Genomic DNA, 15050 nt, shown 5'->3' on the forward strand with positions numbered 1-15050 from the left:
GTGTAAGGAAGAGAGACCCACGCTAGCATGCTTGCTCCATTTTACCGTATGATACCTTTTGCCATGTTATGAATTTAGCAAGAAACCCTCACAAGATGCCAAGCAGATGTGAGCATCGTATTCTTGAACTTCCCAGCTTCTAGAATCCCGAGTCAAATATATTTTCATTCTTTTTTTTTTGAGGGGGGGTTCTTTTTGAAACAAGTTCTTACTCTATAGCCTAAACTGGTCTGGAACTGACTATGTAGCTCATGTTGGCCTTGAACTTACAATCATCCTGCCTCAGCCTCCCAAGTGTTAGGGTTACAGATGTGTGCCACCACACTTGGCTATTTTTATTCTTTTTTTAAAAAAACAACTTTATTTCTATTTATCTATTTGAGAGAGAGAGGAAAAAAAAGAGACAGAGAGAGGGAGAGAGAGAATGGGCATGCCAGGATCTCTAGCCGCAAATTCCAGGTGCATGTACCCCCTTGTGCATCTGCCTTATGTGAGTCTTGAGGAATCAAATGGAGGTTCTTTGGCTTTTCAGGCAAAAGCCTTAGCTGCTAAGCCATCTCTCCAGTCCTATTTTTATTCTTTATAAATTGTCTTGTCTTAGGTACTTTGTTGTAGGTCATAAAAACTTTGGAAGGTGTGGTCTCGCTGGAGGAAGGTAGGTCATGGGGAATTTATCCTGGCTCCCCAGCACTCTCTGTTCTCTCTCTTCCCATCCTATGAAGTGAATGACTTTCTCCTCCACATGCTTCTGCCAACATGATGCTCTGCCCAAGTGCTTGGGGTCAACAAGCCATAGTCTGAATCCTCTGAAACCGTGAGCTAAAGTAAATTTTTCTTCTGTTACTTTATTCTCTTAGGTATTCTCTTAGGTCACAGAAACAAAACGCTAACTAATACAAGAACCCAGAGCAGTCAGTACACTCTCGTAACTCCCTCCATCTCTCTGTAGGTAACAAAGGAAATTTTATTCCAACTTATTTTATTTGAATTTATTCCAGTCCTTCAGAAGGTTAACAATGAGCCTTGCATTGCTGATGCTTCCATGTACACATGTGACTGCTACCAAGATGCCTGCACATAAGAGAGCCTAAAATGAGACTGAAATGGCATGTCAGTCTCTCAGGTTGTCGCTGTGGCAGGAAATTAATCATTAAGGCACTAATGAAATTGGTTTAACTATCTGGTGAGGTTACATTGCTCCTTAAACAGTGGGAATGGTTAACCTCTGGCCTGTCATCACTAACCTAGTAATCTTGTTTCTGTCCTGTGTACTTTCAGGGAGTTGACTTATTTCCATTGGCTTATGTGAATTTATATTAAATGCTATAAATATCATCTTGATCTTCACTTCTCTGAAATAGATCTTCAAAGGTCAGCCCTATATTGATTTTTTTTTTTTTGGTTTTTCAAGGTGGGGTCTCACTCTAGCTCAGGTTGACCTAGAATTCACTATGTAATCTCAGAGTGGCCTTGAACTCACAGAGATCCTCCTACCTCTGCCACCTGAGTGCTGGGATTAAAGGCATGTGCCACCGTGCCGGGCTTTTGATTCATTTCTTTTTTCATTCACTTATTTTTCCCATCTATCAATTTATTTCCTCATTCAATAAGCATGGATTAAAAGACAGAGGGCAGATGGGCATGGTGGCGCACGCCTTTAATTCAGCACTTGGGAGGCAGAGGTAGGAGAATTACCGTGAGTTTGAGGCCACCCTGAGACAACAAAATGAATTCCAGGTCAGCCTAGTGAGTGAGACCCTAACCAAAAAAAAAAAAAAAAGATAGAGAGATTCTTAGTTTGTGGCCCGGCAAACACAGTGAAGCAATAATTGCAGCAATTCTCAGAGCAGGATACAGGGGAATATTTGTAACATTTATCACAACTCAATTTTACACTATTGTTTAGCAGTGTGAAGTGGAACACTAAACAACTTGAGGGCAGCAGGTGAGAAAGTTAGGGTGCAAAGAACCGAAGTCCTATCTGGCAGACCTGCTAGATGCTCAGCCTGGTTCTGAACCTTGGTTTTCCCTCTGCTCATGCCCTTGTCTCTGCTCATAAAAGACACACTTCCTTCCACCAAAAACGTAGAAAATCCTTGTTTTGTACCCACAGCTAGGTGTTTAGCTAGAGGGAGCATTGCTGGTGCAGTCAGTGTGCGCTGATCTCTGGTCCAGTCTCCACGGAGCAGTCCCTTGCTTTCGTGCTCTCTCTTGGTGATGGTAAGTGTGGGTTGTCAAGAGCTCCGTCTTCCCCTGCTTTCCACCACGTGTACTACAGCTCATCACAGCACAGAGGTGCCGTCCTTCTGCCAAACTACTGAAACGGACACAAGAAGAAATAGACACTTCACATAACACAGCTATATTTATTAGATTAATTGAATAAATAATTAGTAATCTTCCAAAACAGAAAGCACAAAACTGAAATGAGCTGGCTATGGAATAATTTTTACCAAATATTTAAGGAGAGTGATACCAAACAGAGAAGTCTAGGGAATAGTTTAAAATTCATTTAGTGAGAATCAAGAGCAGATAAATATATTAAATGGAAATAAATAATATCTCTAATGAATATAGATGAAAAATGCAACAAACTACCAGCATATTGAATCTAATAGTATCCAAAAGGAAACACACAGACTTCCAGATAAGATGGAAGAATAGGAGCCTCACCAAGGAAACCTGGAAAACTAAAAAGACCTAAAAAGGAACTTAAAGCCAATGAGATCCCCAAGGAGAGGCAGAGGCAGCTCAGGCCAGCTGTTTTCTCACACCAGCAGGGCAGGAGGACAGGAGAATGGAGAGACTGTGGAAACTTCAAGGAAGGGCTTTTACACCATGATAAAAACAGGTTAAAGGAATTCATGACCATTAAGCCAGAGCTACAGAAAATACTTAAAGGATCCTTTCAGCTTAAAAATGAAAAGCACACACATGAGGACACAGGAAAGGATAAACCAAGCTTGAATAGTAGTTAATACAAGAGAGGAATAGAAAAACACTAAGCACTACAAAATCAACAAGACTGACAGGAATTAACATGCACCTTTCAAAAAAACTCTAAATATAAATGGTTTTAATTCCCCAATCAAAGACATAGGCTAGCAGAATAATTAAAAGGAAGGATCCTCTATTTGTTGCCTCAAAGAAACACATTACTCCATAAAAGACAGATACTGCCTTAGGTTGAAAGCATGAACAATGGGATTTCAAGCAAATGGCCTAGGAAAATAGTAGGTATCATTCTAATATCTGACAAAATAGACTTCAAACCAACATTCCTGAGATGAGATAAAGAAGGCAACTTGAGGGCTGCAGAGATGGCTCGGCAGTTAAAGGCTCTTGCTTGCAAGGCCAGACTACCTGGGTTCAATTCCCCAGCAACCATATAAAGACAAATGCGCAAAGTAGCACATGCAGCTGGAGGTTGAATGTAGTGTCAGGAGGCCCTGGCATGCTCATAATCTCAGTCTGCGTCTTTCTGTCAAATAAATGAAATATTTTTTTTTTAAAAAAAGAAGATAACTTAGGCTGGAGAGATGGCTTAGTGGTTGAGGCCCTTGCCTCCAAAGCCAAAGGACCCAGGTTCAATTCCCCAGGACCCACATGAGCCAGATGCACAAGGTGGCGCATGTATCTGGAGTTCATTTGCAGTGGCTGGAAGCCCTGGTCAACCCTTTCCTCTCTTTCTCTCTCTCTCTGCCTCTTTTTTTCTCTCTGTTAAATAAATAAATATTTAGAAAAAAAAATAAAGAAGGTAACTTTACAATGATTGAAGGAGCACACAAACACGTGGACATTACAGTTCTAGACGTATATGCCCCAAGTACAAATACACCCAATTTTACTAAACAAACACTACTAGATTTAAAACCACAGGTTAACACTGGCACAATAGTAGTGGGTGACTACAATACTCCACTCTGATTAATTGACAAGTCATACTGACAAAAAATTGACAGACAAGCATCTGTATTAAATGACACCATAGAACACATGGGCTTAACAGGCATCTATAGGACAGCCCACCCAAATACTGCAGAATACAGATTGTTTTCAGCAGCACATGGAACTTTCTCATATGTACATACATAATGTAGTTTTCAAGGTAGGGTCTCACTCTAGCCCAAGTTGACGTGGAATTCATTATGTAGTTGTCTCAGGGTGGCCATGAACTCACGGTGATCCTCCTACCTCTGCCTCCTGAGTGCTGGGATTAAAGGTGTGCGCCACCATGCCTGGCTAAGATATATTTTATGTCTTTAAAGATCAATAAACCCTTAGTAAAACTAACCAAAGAAAGAAAAGACACAGACAAATAAAATTAGAGATGAAAAGAGAGCCATTACAACAGATAATCAGAAAATCACAAGGACATACCTCAAAAACATATGCTCTACTACATTGGGAAGACCTAAAAAAAAAATCAATGAATTTCTAGATATAAATGACATATCAAAGGACTTACAAACCACATGGTCAGGCTTATCATGGCAATAGCCATACCCCGTACCAATTTTCTGTATCAGTTACTTTTCTTGTTGCTGTGACAAAATCTATGATAAGAAACAACTGTGGGAAGAAGGGTTTATTTTGGCTCCCAGTTTCGTGGAACACAGTCCACCCAGGTAGGAAAGGCATGGCTCAGGACAGGCTGTATCTGCTATTCAGGAAGCGGAGAAAGAGGAATGCCGGTGCTCAGTGGGCCTCCTCCATTTTTCCTTTTCATTCAGAACCCCACTCATGGGATGGTACTATCCACAATCCAAGCCTTATTTCTTCAGTTAGACTTTTCTGAAAATGCTCCCACAGATATATGTGAAGGTGAACCTTATTAATTCAACTAATCTAATATGTTGCAGTCAGGTTCACATTGCTGTTAGAAATCACCCAACCAGGGCTGGAGAGATGGCTTAGTGGTTAAGCGCTTGCCTGTGAAGCCTAAGGACCCCGGTTCGAGGCTCGGTTCCCCAGGTCCCACGTTAGTCAGATGCACAAGGGGGCGCACGCGTCTGGAGTTCGTTTGCAGAGGCTGGAAGCCCTGGCGCGCCCATTCTCTCTCTCTCCCTCTATCTGTCTTTCTCTCTGTGTCTGTCGCTCTCAAATAAATAAATAAAAAATTAAAAAAAAAAAAAAGAAATCACTCAACCAAGAGCAGCTTGTGGGAAAAAGGGGCTTATTTTGGCTTATATGCTCAAGGGGAAGCTCCAAGATGGCAGGGGAAAATGATGGCATAAGCAGAAGGTGGGCATCACCCCTTGGCCCACATAAGGTAGACCATAGCAACAGGAGAGTATGCAAGGGGAAACTGGCTATAACACCCATAAGCCCACCCCCAACAACACACTGCCTCCGGGAGGCATTAATTCTAAAATCTCCATCAGCTGGGAACCTAGCACTCAGAACACCTAAGTTTATGGGGGACACCTGAATCAAACCACCACACAATCAAGCTGATTATCAAAATTAGCCAGCCATCACACCAAAGAACTTAGATCAGATGGGAAAATACATATATGAAAAGATGTTCCATCTCCTACATTATCAGGAAAAAGCCAGTCACGGCAGTGATAAATGACAAGCACTGCCCTGTTAGAATGGCAAATGTCCAGAACTGGCAGCAGCCGGTGCTGATGAAGATATGGAGCAATGCATATTATCAGTCGTGGCTAGAGGGAAGACAGTGTGGCAGTCCCTTACACAGCTAAGTGTACCCTGACCACATGGCCTAGCAGTTGGGCATTTTGGTATTCATTCAAATGATTGACAACTTCTGTTCATCCAGAAGCTGCACATGACAGCAGCTTTACTCCTACCTGCCAAAACTTGGAAGCGACCAAGTTGGCCTTCAAGTTGTCCAGTTTGTGAATACAAAAATTAACTGGCCTATATACTGACATTAGACTGCTATTCAACACTAAAAAGAAATGAGTTGCTGTGTAGGGTGGTATATAATCCCATCACTTGGGAGGCAGAGACAGGAGGATAGTAAGCATGAGGCTAGCCTGGGTCACATAGTGAGTTCTTGTAGCAAAGGCAAAAAGAAAAGCAATGGCTGGAGAGATGGCTGAGCAGTTAAGTACACTCCCTGAACACGCAGGAAGAGGGCCCGAGACTGCCCCAGTTCAAATCTCCAGATCCCATGTAAAACAGCTGGACATGGCCGTGTGCTCCCAGAAACCCAGTCCTTCAGGGGAGCCAAGGATTGAGAATCTTCAGAGCCCTGCAAGCTCTGGAATTAGTAAAAGGAGGCTTGAGCTCAAAACTAGACTAGACAAGCTGGGCATGGTGGCACATGCCTTTAATCCAAGCACTTGGGAGGCAGAGGTAGTAGGACCGCCATGAGTTCGAACCCTGAGATTACATAGTAAATTCCAGGTCAGCCTGAGCTAGAGTGAAACGCTACCTCAAAAAACCAAAACCAAAACCAAAACAAAAAAACCTACACTTAGGCTAAAGTGCAATGGAGTGGGATAACTGACATTCCACTCCAGCCTCTGCAGTGAGCAAGTGTTTGGGGCACCACAAGGTTACACACACAAGCATATACCACACATACCCCCCACACAAGCAAAACTCTAAAAAAGGCAAAACAATGACAAGCTATCAAACCATCAAAAATAAAACATGTAGGAACTTTTTTTTTTCTTTGAGGTAAGGTCTCACTCTAGTTCAGGCTGACCTGGAATTTATTATGTAGTCTCAGGGTGGCCTTGAACTCTTGGCAATCCTCCTACCTCTGCCTCCCAAGTGCTGGGACTAAAGGCGTGCACCACCACACTTGGCTAGGAACTTATTTTAATTTGAAAAGTTTTATACATGTATATAATGTATTTTGATCACAATCACCTTAAATTACCTTCTCTTTCCACCTCCCATACCCCTCACAAAGAACCCCTTCTTCTCTTCCCCCGCTCCCCCCCCCCCCGCGCCCTCTCCTCCTCCTTCATAGTCTCTCTTCTTCCATGTCTGCGTGTCCCTGTGGGGTTTAACCAGGGTCGCTGGCGTGAGCACGGTGGGGGTATTTACTACAGCATGTACAGCTTACCAGAGGCCACACCAATGAAGAAAATGTCCCCCTCCCCCAGAAACCCTTAACTGCCAGTAACCCCTCAGGAAGGGACGGGGGCCTCATACTCTCCTACGACATGGAGGCACCTTAAATGCATGTTGCAAAATGAAGGACTCTAATCTGCAAAAGCTACAAATTATGTGATTCCAATTATCTGACATTCTGGAAAAACAAACAAATATAAGCTATAAAGATAGTAAAAGAGTCAATGATTGCTATGATCTAGGGGAAAAATAATAAATAGACAGAGCCCAAAGAATTCAGGACACTGAAACTTCTTGGTGCATCTCATGTTGAATTTCTCAGGCTTTTGTACTGTGAGGACCAGACAGCTTTCAGGATTGTGACCAGAGCAGGGCCACAGTCTTTTTGGCAGGGAAAGGCGTCCTTCAGAGCTTGACTTTGAGGGCGCCCTCTGGGTCCTTGGCGATCTGTTAGCTGTTACAATAGCGGAGGACACTGTCTTCTTGAACCTGGTGTGATGAGTTTTATAGCTTTTGGTTGATGGGTGAGTGTGGTGGTTTGATTCAGGTGTCCCCCATAAACCTAGGTGTTCTGAATCCTAGGTTCCCAGCTGATGGAGATTTGGTAATTAATACCACCAGGAGGCAGTATATTTCTGGGGGTGGGCTTATGGTTGTTATAGCCAGCTCCCCCTTGCTAGTGTTTGGCATATTCTCCTGTTCCAGTTGTCTCCCTTATGTTGGCCAGGGTGTGATGTCCACTCTCTGCTCATGCCATCATTTTCCCCTGCCATCATGGAGCTTCCCCTCAAGCCTGTTATTCAAGATAAACCCTTTTTTCCCACCTGCTGCTCTTGGTTGCGTGATTTCTACCAGCAATGTGAAGCTGACTGCAACAGAGTGGGCCCAATTTTCAATGGGTATTTGGGTCCCCTTGTGTTACAAATTTTAAGGAAGCATCATCAATGGCGGGAGAATCTGACTTACCTCTATAAATCTAAGCAAAGAGATACCATCAAACAACCAGCGCCACCAACATTAGCAAGTACAAACAGAACTCTTTTTGAAAAATTTTTATTTATTTATTTGAGAGTGACAGACATACAGAGAAAGAAGAAGGCAGAGAGAGAGAGGGAGTGAGAGAGAGTGGGAGGGAGAATGGGTACACCAGCCACTGCAAATGAACTCCAGATGCATGTTCCACCTTGTGCATCTGGCTTATGTGGGTGCTAGGGAATTGAGCCTTGAACCAGGGTCATTAGGCTTCACAGGCAAGCACCTTAACCACTAAGCCATCTCTCCACCCCTGGAACCTCTTTCTATCAGCTTTTTGAAACATATATTTTAAAAACATGAAAGTAGATTAGAACATCATTAGAAATTTTGGAAATTTTCTCACAAACTCAGTATTGAGTACTTCTCAATCTAAACACAAACCTTGGGGCTGTTGTCTGTCAGCAGCTCCATAGAAGCATAGAGAGAGAAAGTAACCTTAAGACAGTTACACATGCCTTACAATCAGTCCCCACGTGTCTGCAGCAATCTGGGACTCACTCATCATCATGCTGGGTCCAGGACCCTGAGATGCCCTGTGCCCGCAGCTCCCCCTGGCTCTGCAAGGCAGGGAAGTCAGGAAGGCAGAGCCTTCAGGAATTTCCCTGGGGGCGGAATAAACCCAGTGAGGTCTGTGCCTTGTCTCCCTGTCCAACAGTGATACTTGTGTGTCAGGTTCCCCGTCTGATTCTAGGGCCGCCTGGCCATCATTCAGATCAAGGCCTGAAGGGAAGCACTAAGGGACACGTTGCAATGGCAGGATCTGCTCATGTGCAGTCCCCATGTTGTCCTTGCCTCGGAGAGCTGCCCCAGCTGCAGCATGTGAGAGCAAGACAGATGAGTTTTCCCAGGTTTTGAGCATTTGCCTGGGACTGGCCCCAGCACTTAGTGATTCCTGATTGGCCTTTCACCCCTGGGGAACCCAGCAGGACAGCACAACCCTCTCTGCAAGTGTGGAGGGGCTCCCCACCTCTTCTGGTAGGTACGGGGTTGGGTTTAGGGCTTGAGGGACTTTCGCTCACATTCCTTTAGCCCAGAGGCCTTTGTAAAACCTGCAGTGAGCCTTTTATCTTGGTTTGTCTTTTTCCATCATTTAACATCTTCCTCAGTGTCAGGCCCTGGAATGTAAAATTCCTCAGTAGCCCAGAAAGCATTATCTCCCTTTACCCCCCCTTTCTGTAGCCTTGGTTTTAGCCAATTTCAAGTTCTTCCAGCCAGTCCCTCATTACTGGAGAGTGTGTTAGGCGGCAGCTGTGTGGGGATGATCTCTGGCCTTGAAGCTTCTGGTCTGACTCTAGCTGAGCTATTCCCTCTTCCTCCCTCCCAGAGAGAGTTTTGGATCTCTCTCTGGGCTATAGGGCCGCTCCCTGATCTTGCCATTTTATAACTCTTAAGAGTAGAAGAATATTGCATTTTTCCCTGTCTATAATCTTGGTTCCTTTCAGTGTTTCCTCTGGGGGGCCATTCAACATGAAAGGTTGACCTTCCTAATTTACAGAGGCCTTTACTTTTCTTGGTGCCATCTTAGTATTATAATCCCCTGAATATCCCTTCCTGAAGTGTGGCTTGCTTTTGACCATGCAGTCCAGGACAGTGGGCTTGCTGGAGGACTTCCCCACAATGAATTTCCCACTGTGCAGGTGCTGCGGAAGAAACTCAAAGTCCTCCTGAGCATGCACTGCTCAAGACAGAAATCACTCTGCAGTCTTAGGGCTGTGAGCCACATACATGCTTGTACACACATGCATATCAAGTGCACCTTTTTAAAAAAATTTTTATTAGCATTTTCCATGATTATAAAAAAAATCCCATGGTAATTCCCCCCCCACACTTTCCCTTTTGAAATTCCATTCTCCATCATATTACCTCCCCAACTCAATCATTGTACTTACATATATACAATATCAATCTATTAAGTACCCTCCTCCCTTCCTTTCTCTCCCCTTTATGTCTCCTTTTTAACTTACTGGCCTCTGCTAGTATTTTCCTTCTCACACAGAAGCCCAGTCATCTGTAGCTAGGATCCACATATGAGAGAGAACATGTGGCGCTTGGCTTTCTGGGCCTGGGTTACGTCACTTAGTATAATCCTTTCCAGGTCCATCCATTTTTCTGCAAATTTCATAACTTCATTTTTCTTTACCGCTGAGTAGAACTCCATTGTATAAATGTGCCACATCTTCATTATCCACTCATCAGTTGAGGGACATCTAGGCTGGTTCCATTTCCCAGCTATTATAAATTGAGCAGCAATAAACATGGTTGAGCATGTACTTCTAAGGAAATGAGATGAGTCCTTCGGATATATGCCTAGGAGAAGTGCACCTTTTTTTTTGAGGTGGGATTTCACTGTAGCCCAGGCTGACCTAGAATTCAGTATGTCATCTCAGGGTGGTCTTGAACTTATGGCAATACTCCTACCTCTACCTCCTGAGTGCTGGGATTAAAGGCATGTGCCACCATGCCTGGCTCAAGTACACATTTTTTTAAAACTTTATTTTATGGAACTTCTGGTTAAGATGGCGGCGTAGGTACCACGCCAAAGCAGCCTAGGGGGGGAAAAAAGACCAAAAACACTCAGCAAAATACACACTTAAAAAAAAAAATTTTTTTGTTTATTTTTTATTTATTTATTTGAGAGAGACAGAGAGAAAGAGGCAGATATATATACAGAGAGAGAATGAATGGGCACGCCAGGGCTTCCAGCCACTGCGAACAAACTCCAGACGCGTGTGCCCCCTTGTGCATCTGTCTAACGTGGGTCCTGGGGAATTGAGCCTTGAACCGGGATCCTTAGGCTTCACAGGCAAGTGCTTAACCACTAAGCCATCTCTCCAGCCCATAAAATACACACTTTTACTAAAAAGTGAGGTGTATAGGAAATTGAAGCAGCAGCGGAGAAGTAGAAGAGATCCAGAGCATCCAGAGCCCGCACAGGCCGGCAAAAGTGGCCCCGGCAGCTCTGCCAACTGCAGCGGCGGTGGTGCACCAGAAAGCCGCCAGGCTCAGCTTGAGCTGCAGGAAAAGCTAGGTGAGGGGATTTTCCATTCATACTGGAGCTCTCCGCAACTCAGGAAACGTGAAGGGAGAGCGGCAGTGAGCAGTGGAGGAGCAGACCGCGAGGTAGAAGAACACGTGGAACAGCGAGAACCAGAGCAGCTGCGGCTCCCTCCCCTCCCCCACTGCCTGTGCCCAGCTCCAGGGAACAGAGCAGCGTTCCCCGGACCTGGCCACACTGTCAGGACCCAAGCAGGAGCAGAGTCGGGCAGCAATATCAGCAGCTACAGTACCGTTAACAGCGGCCCCAACAGCAGCAGATCCAGTAGTGGCAGCAGCGGCCGACCCAGCAGCAGCAGCTTCAGCAGCAGCAGTGGCTCCAGAAGTGGCAGCTACAGCAGCAGCAACAGAGGCAGCAGCAGCTTCAGCTGCTGACAGACCCAGCAGAGGCAGCTTTAGCAGCAGCAGTTCCAGCAGCTGGGGTGCTGATCTGCAGGGCCACAGTTGCCAGGCTCGGTTTGCCCAGCAGGAAAAGCCAGTGCCCAGCTCCAGAAATCAGAACAGCAGCCTGATGACCAGGCAGCATCTTGACTGAGACCAAAATCATCCAAGGTAACTAGGATTGCAGCAGGGAAGGGTCTCACTTGTTCACAAGCTGACTTGGATCCCTCAACATCCAGAAATCTTAACCTCTATGTTGAGGGAGGATCTGGTTGTTATAATATAACTACTCTTGCATACATACTTGAGGCTGTTTTTGATTGAATGGGTACAGTGTTTAGTTAACTTTTAGAATCTACCTGTATTTTATTCCACTCAGCCTACTTGAATACCCCCATAGCAGGGAAACTCAACCCCTAGGAACACTGTTGTAGATACTCTGAGAGTCTTAAGAGCTACACCTAACACCTTAAGCTCCTACCCTGAAAATGTATAACATCAAATCAATTGATACAGCTAAGAATACCCAACTAGCTAGAAAATCCAAGCATTAACTTAATCCAAGATGCAAAAATATATACATTATAACACAAGAAACACTAAAAATTTATTTTATAGAAAAATTCCATAATAATAGACAATAAACCATGGTAATTCCCTCCTCCCCCCACTTTCCCTGTTGTAATTCCACTCTCCACCTCAAGTGTACTTTTCACAGACTCCAGATGGCCATCTCCCCCTCACATATTTATTTATTTATTTATTTGACAGAGAAAGAGGGAGAGAGAAAGTGAGAGAATGGGTGCGCCCAGGACCTCCAGGCACTGAAAATGAACTCCAGATGCATACGCCCCTTTGTGCATCTGGCTAACGTGGGTCCTAGGGAATCAGACCTGGGTCCCTTGGCTTTGTAGGCAAATGCCTTAACCGCTAAACCATCCTTCTAGCCCCCCTTACACGTTTAGTTATTCATTCATTCATTCATTCACTTAATTGGAGTTTAAACAATTTTTCTTATCTAACCCCATTCAAAACCCTGATCTACCTAGTACCAAGACTGGAACACCACCAGTCCTCCTGATGAAAAGAGGGCTGTCACCTCAGAACTGTATGGAGGCTCTGGATTCCTCTTGCAGAGATAAGTCCATGCTGGCTCCTCCAGAACTCAAAATCACTTTGAGTATAATTCAGACTTGACTAGTCACAATCCAAATTTAAAAAAAAAATTTTTTTTTTTTTTTTTTTTTTGAGGTAGGGTCTCACCCTCACCCAGGCTGACCTGGAATTCTACAAAGCTGGGATTGTAACTCAGGTAGTATTCCCTGGGTTTAGTTCCCAACACCATAGCATACATACATACACACATACGTGAAATATGATTACATAGAGCTCACTATGTTTGGTTTCTGATCATTTAAATATGTTTGGAAACCCAACATGGCTCAGGGAAATCTTGCGGAAGAGGGGGCGGAAAGAATGTCAGAGTTACATGTTGGGTCATGATTTTCAGAGACATTTATCATACTAATAACTGGGGGCTAACTCCACAATGCACGACCCATTTTCAATAACAAGGAGGGTCTAATGGGAGGGGGTAGATCACAGATGAGCCTAAATAATGGTACCAAACTGCCTGTATTTACTGAAAAGAAAACTAATAAATTAAATTAAAAAAAAAATTAAAAAAAAATAATAAATATGTTTGGAAGGCAACATGGTGGCGCAGGCCTATAATCCCTGAACTGGGGAAGGAGAAGCAGGAGGAGCTTAAGCTTGAGGCTAGCCTGGGCTACATATTGAGCTCTGTCTCAAAAGTACGAAGCCAAGCAACATGTATTTGGGTGCTTATGAGTTCCAAAGAAACTTCGTTGGGGGCACACAGGCCCTTTTGTTCCTCCTTCTTTCTTTCTCACACTGTCAGGAGACACCACCAGGCCTTGGGCAGCCCATTCCCCACCCATCCCCACCGAGGATGGGATGCTGCTCTAAGGAAACACTTCCTCTCTGAAAACCTCAGCCATTACTTGAGCATGTTTTTTGTGGTTCTACTTCTAGCCAGAGAGGGAAGCCAAGTTACCAGAAGATCGCTGCAGGGCCCGCTGCTGTCTTACCTGAGCGTTGGGATACAGAGTGACCTTGACAGCCGAGGAGACAGTGCTGCTGGCCTGGGGCAGCAGGAAGGATAGGAACGAAGGACTTGGTTTCACAGCAAGCCTGGGCCAAGGCCCGCGGAACTGGGGGAGTCCTCAGTCAAGAGCAAAGTGCAGGATGTGGGGAAGGCAAGAGGAAGGTAAGGAGGGACATGGTTCTCCCTCACAGTTAAGTGTTTTCTCAGAAACAGTCCACACATGGCCCCACCAAAGCCCTCTGGAGAGGCTGGGCCTCAGAGCATTCCAGCTTGCAGATCAGTGGAAGCCAGTTGATTTCACTGCTGATATGAGATCAATCACAGAACAACTTCTGTTTTTAAATTTCCTTTCCTTTTGTGGCGCTTGGGCTGAACCCAGGGTCTGTGCTCGTGTGCAGTGGTAACTGACCTATGCTCCCATCCTCATCACCGAGAACTTTGATGCCATGTTTGTCCTTTCTTCCTGCTGCTGTAGACCAGCTGCTATCAGTTCTCCGCTAAAGGTAGCTCACTCCCTCCCCCCGCCCCCGTCTCTCTTTGAGACATGGTCTTGTGTCTCTGACCAGGCTGGCCTGGAACTCTTTTTTGTTTTGTTTAGACACAGGTCTTATTCTGTAGTTGCAGGCTGGCCTCAAACTCACAGGGATCCTCCCATCTCTACCTCCCAAGTGCTAGGATTAAAGGCACCATGTGCCACCATGCCTGACATGGCTTGAACTCTTGATCCTCCTTGCCTCTGCCTTAGCTCCTTTTAATCTGAAATTTAGGCCAGATGTGGTGGCACACGCCTTTAGTCCCAGCACTCAGTTGGCAGAGGCAGGAGGATCACCGTGAGTTCGAGGCCACCCTGAGACTACATAGTGAACTCCAGGTCAGCCTGAGCTAGAGCAAGACCCTACCTCAGAAAACCAAAATAAGTAAATAAAATTTAATTGAAGAAATTTATTTTGTACTCTTAAAATTTATTTATTTGACAGAGAGAAAGAGGGGGAGAGAGAGAGAGGAGAGAGAGCGAATTAATTGGCTTACCAGAATCTCTAGCCACTGCAAATAAGCTCCAGACACATCTGGCTAACTCCTTGTGCATCTGGCTAATGTGTGTCCTGGGGAATGGAATCTGGATCCTTTGGCTTTGTAGGCAAATGCCTTAACTGCTAAGCCAGCCCTCCAGCCCTTTTGTACTCTTATTTATTTATTTATTTTTAAAATATATTTTATTTATTTATTTATTGAAAGAGAGAGAGGGAGAGAATGGGAGCATGAGGGCCTCCAGCCACTGCAAATGAATTCCAGATGCATGTGCCCCCTTGTGCATCTGGCTTATGTGGGTTTTGGAGAATTGAACTGGGATCCTCTGGCTTGGCAGGCATATGCCTTAACCACTAAGTCATCTCTT

Source organism: Jaculus jaculus, chromosome 9 (genome assembly GCF_020740685.1).
Source record: "Jaculus jaculus isolate mJacJac1 chromosome 9, mJacJac1.mat.Y.cur, whole genome shotgun sequence".
NCBI lineage: Eukaryota > Metazoa > Chordata > Mammalia > Rodentia > Dipodidae > Jaculus > Jaculus jaculus.